This window comes from Triticum aestivum, chromosome 4A (genome assembly GCF_018294505.1).
Source record: "Triticum aestivum cultivar Chinese Spring chromosome 4A, IWGSC CS RefSeq v2.1, whole genome shotgun sequence".
Lineage (NCBI taxonomy): Eukaryota > Viridiplantae > Streptophyta > Magnoliopsida > Poales > Poaceae > Triticum > Triticum aestivum.
In genome coordinates this window covers 365,654,044-365,658,449 of record NC_057803.1, presented here as the reverse complement: position 1 = coordinate 365,658,449, position 4,406 = coordinate 365,654,044, and the positions used below count along the sequence as shown (strand labels likewise).

Below are 4,406 nucleotides of genomic sequence, written 5' to 3'. Positions count from 1 at the left end.
TAGACCATTGATGGCGCGCATTGCTGCGCCCGTCTATTTTTTCAATAAAATGGTAGTAAAATTCACTTATGTATTCATAAATAGGCATGAAATATGAAGGTTTTAATTTATTCATCCTAGAATAATAAGTCATCAGACAACCTAGGAAAATCCAAAATCTAAAATAGATTGAATTCAACAGTATTGCAGATCGTAATGAAGAAAATAGGAGTCTCACATGATAACCAAGACGCAAATCAGACAGACAAACTCAACTTAGGTTAGATATCAAGCTTTGATGTACATTTGTTACGAAACTGAGCAACTGAATAATAAAAAGAAAATAAACATGAATTTCCGCACCATACTTAACAAATAGCAATGCTTCTCTTAGGAGACACAAGGCCGTATGATATTTAGTATAGTGTACATGTACACATATATTTGTATTACATGGGTGTGGTGCAAGTTTACATCAGTAAACATATTTCCCGCAAAAAAAGAAATACATCCCTATACATACAAGTGTATCATCACATTAGTCTTTTAACAACAAATAACTCACACAAGTAACTTCGATTAAAAAAAATCTTAAATCTCTAAGAGATATGTGTAAATAATTGTATCGATCTATGCCGCTAATCTGGTTCTAATACTGTCCACTAAAACCACTCAATTTGATATAATTAATAGAAATGGCTATCTATGTAAAGAGGCACATGAATTGTTTCCATCTGAGTATAGCTTCCCCTGTTAGGATTTAAGTGGCATATGGTGTTTTTATTTTATATGATGAATAAGCAGTTATTATCAACACAAACATTTTTAGCACATCAGCTAAACATGTTCACATATATTCTGTCTAAACTCTAAACACATGAGCAATAGTGCAACATGAATAATATATTTCGCAATGGTCTACAATACAGATAAGAGAATTAAGGGTACTACAACATCATGCAAGTCCAAAGGAAGACGCCAGATCACAAGAATGCAACATCACATTTTTCAAAAGTGGATATATCTTGTGCATAGCAAGTAGCAACACATTATTGGTTAGTTGCCTAACTAAACAAGGATGAGTAGCGCCACAACAGCTGGGCAGATGACACAAGTTTTTCTCAAGGATAAACTTCACAGTTCTAGATGAGCTTCAACCACTGCTTTCATTGTCGATAACATATGAAGTAAGGTTCGTAGTTATCTTTTTATGACAAGCGTGTGGACTTCTGATTTTTCCAAATGGTTACTTTATCACACAAAATAATTTGCAGTACATAACAAAGAGAAATTACCTTGAGAGTTGTATCTATATTCTGCATGTGGTCATGTATAATGTTGAAGAAAAAAAATCAACAAAACATGCAGAAACTGACCAAGATCTACAAACTGTGCAGGAACACCATATCAGGCTTAGCAGGGGATGTAAGTTCAGATTTTTCTTCCAATAGATGTACAAATTAAAGATAGTTGTAGACAATGACCTTGCTGTTGCAAGAACTGAAGGAAAAAACTGTAGGCCCTTGACGCTGCATGCTATCATGGCTTGGGGAGCCCCACCTGCTCTCTATGATGCTATAAGAATCCAATATGTTAGCATTTCTTCCCAACAATAGGCTATCTTTACTTTAATACTCCCTCCGTTCCGAATTACTTGTCGTGGGTATGGATGTATCTAGATGTATTTTAGTTCTACATACATCCATTTCTGCGACGAGTAATTTGGAACGGAGGGAGTAGTTCTGTAGATGGATAAAATCTGAGCTGGTGCATTTGTTATTAGTGCAGATCATAAGATGAAATTCATGATTACCCAAAAAAATATAGAATGAATTAAGCACCTCGGTTGGACTTCTTTAATATGCTCAAATGCTCAATCATGCTGAACTCTTCCTTATTTGCAGTGTAGACACAAAATGTCATATAATGTAAACATTTAGAGGTAACAATGATTGGTTTGATTGAATAGGCAGCAGTGCAGTTAATACTCGAGTGGATTCTCTCTTTCTTGAATATTGTTGCAGGTCATCACAAATTAGAATGTTGTGACCAGCTTTTACTTGCATAAGAGTAAGCCCTTACTTGAGACTACATATTAGTACTTCTTTCAGGGCAGCTTATGATGAAATATGCATCTCAGGAAGACCACCATACCTAACATATTTCCTACCATATGGTACCTACCATTCAAACCTGATTTACTTCAAATGCTTCTATGCATGCAGATTTCAATCATCTCCAAACTTTGCAAAATTGGAAAAGTTCATGATTGTAGGCTTCCGTGTGGAGAGCAACGTCAATTTTCCTATTTGTTTTCCCTGCATGGCTGTATTAATGCATTATCAAAGCATGGAACTGTAGCAAGGGGGCAGAGGCAAGGTGAGTAGAAGCGGATTGTCGTTCTACAATGCTGGTCGTTGTTGTCACCCGAGCATGGAGGTCGCACCTGCTGGATGTGCTTGCTGCTGCTGAACCGAACCGTTCCTATGTGTGTCGATGGTGTCCATGCGGACACGCACCAACACTTGACACGGTATTGGCCAGGTCCTGCAGGCCGAGCTGGTCCATGAGCGTCTGCACCGGCCTCTTCTTCTCAAAGTGGTGATTTGACTGTAGAGTATGCAACATCAAGTAGTATGTGAACAAATGAAGTGATCGAATATAAAAACATGTATGAACTACAAATCATCAATAATCAAAATCTGAGGACCAACATGTTCACAAGGTAAGGCAAAAAAGTTCTTCACCAAAATTTTACTGCAGCTTATTCCTTTTCTTTTCCTTTCCTTCACAGACCTGCACAATTATTAGAAGAAAATCATCTTTGATATATATTGACTGCAGATCAACGCTGAATCACTAATGGAAGTGAGTTTTGGGAGAGGGATTGGGGAGAGGAGGGGATAAAAAAATCATGAGCATGTACCTGTTCCCCTAAAGAGACGGTGGCAGCAAGGTCCATCTGAGCGCAGTCCCACATGAGGAGCTTGGTGTTGGATATTTATGTGGCTTTCAACATTTATGCTCGGAGGCCACGGCTATGGCAGCATCGAAGCGCTCGAATCCGTGGCCGAGGGTTTCCTCCTCCTCCTCATGGCCAGCCGTCGTGGCTATTATAAGTGCGCCAGCACCGGGTGGCGTCTTCAAGCTCTGGGATATGGCTACACGAGGTGCTGGGCGAGGATGCGGTGGGCGAGCAGCCGGCGGACGGCGACGAGGTACAGGAGGCCGTGGGCGAATAGGGAGGAGGCCCCGCTGGATGTGGAGGAAGGAGGACCGGAGGAGGGAGAAGCGAGGACGCGCTGCCGGGTCGTGCGGCGAACAAGGGCTAAGAAGCCAGACCAGGACGCGGTCTACGGCGGTGTCGGTGATGGCGGCGGCTCATCGAAACCTAGGTCGAGGACTCGGGAGATGAGAGATCGACAGGAACATTTTTTTTAGAGTGATCGACAGGAGCTGTACGGGCGCTGCAGATAATGGTGCTAGATGGGCTTTCTGCGGGAGGGAGGCCCAATTAACCACATTGCACCGATTTTTCCACGGGAGTAGACACCCTCAGGATAGCTAGCCCACGTAGCGATTAGCAGCAATCAGACGGCTGAAAACGGTTGAAACACGAGATCTGACGGCCAAAATCGCAGAGGGCGTGAGAGGGCTGGGAAGTGGTTCAGTTTTACTGTCCTTAATTTGTTTACAATATATAAAAAATATTGGGCGAAGAAACAACATAAGGGGACACGCCAAGTGGCCACAAGCATGGGGGCGTGCGCTACCCCCTAGGGCACGCCTCCCGAGCTTATGGGCCCCCTGGCCAGCCGCCGGTGTCCATCTTCTGCTATATGAAGGGTGTTTACCTAGAAAAAATCAGAAGGAGGCTTTTGGGATGAAGCGTCGCCATATCAAGGAGAAACCTGCACAGAAGCAATCTAGGGCTCCGGTGGAGCTATTCTGCCGGGGAAACTTCCCTATGGGAGGGGAAAATCGAAGCTATTGTCATCACCAACGATCCTCTCATCGAGGGAGGGTCAATCTTCATCAACATGTTCACCATCACCATCTCCTCTCAAACCCTAGTTTATCTCTTGTATTCAATCTTTGTCTCAAAATCTCAGATTGGTACCTGTGGGTTGCTAGTAGTGTTGGTTACTCCTTGTAGTTGATGCTAGTTGGTTTATTTGGTGGAAGATCATATGTTCAGATCCTTAATGATATTCAATACCCCTCTAATCTTTAACATGAACATGCTTTGTGAGTAGTTACTTTTATTCCTGAGAACATGGGAGAAGTCTTGTTATAAGTAATCATGTGAATTTGGTATTTGTTCGATATTTTGATGAGATGTATGTGGTCTTTGAAGGAAATATGCCCTAGAGGCAATAATAAAGTTGTTATTTATATTTACTTATATCATCATAAATGTTTATTAT

The 4,406-nt window shown here is 41.5% G+C and overlaps 1 long non-coding RNA gene across 5 annotated transcripts; it reads right to left on the bottom strand.

Moving 5' to 3' along the window:
• Positions 1 to 239: 239 nt before the first annotated feature.
• LOC123086115 (uncharacterized) lies at positions 240 to 3,439 on the bottom strand. Of its 5 annotated transcripts, none has more exons than XR_006440456.1 (4): positions 2,906 to 3,439; positions 2,694 to 2,775; positions 2,426 to 2,589; positions 240 to 2,305 (listed from the first exon to the last, which is right to left on the bottom strand). It is a non-coding gene; the product is annotated as an uncharacterized lncRNA (long non-coding RNA). The 5 variants fall into 5 exon arrangements; XR_006440455.1 differs by having other exon boundaries at positions 240 to 1,368; positions 1,464 to 2,589; positions 2,727 to 2,775; XR_006440453.1 differs by having other exon boundaries at positions 2,727 to 2,775.
• Positions 3,440 to 4,406: the final 967 nt, after the last annotated feature.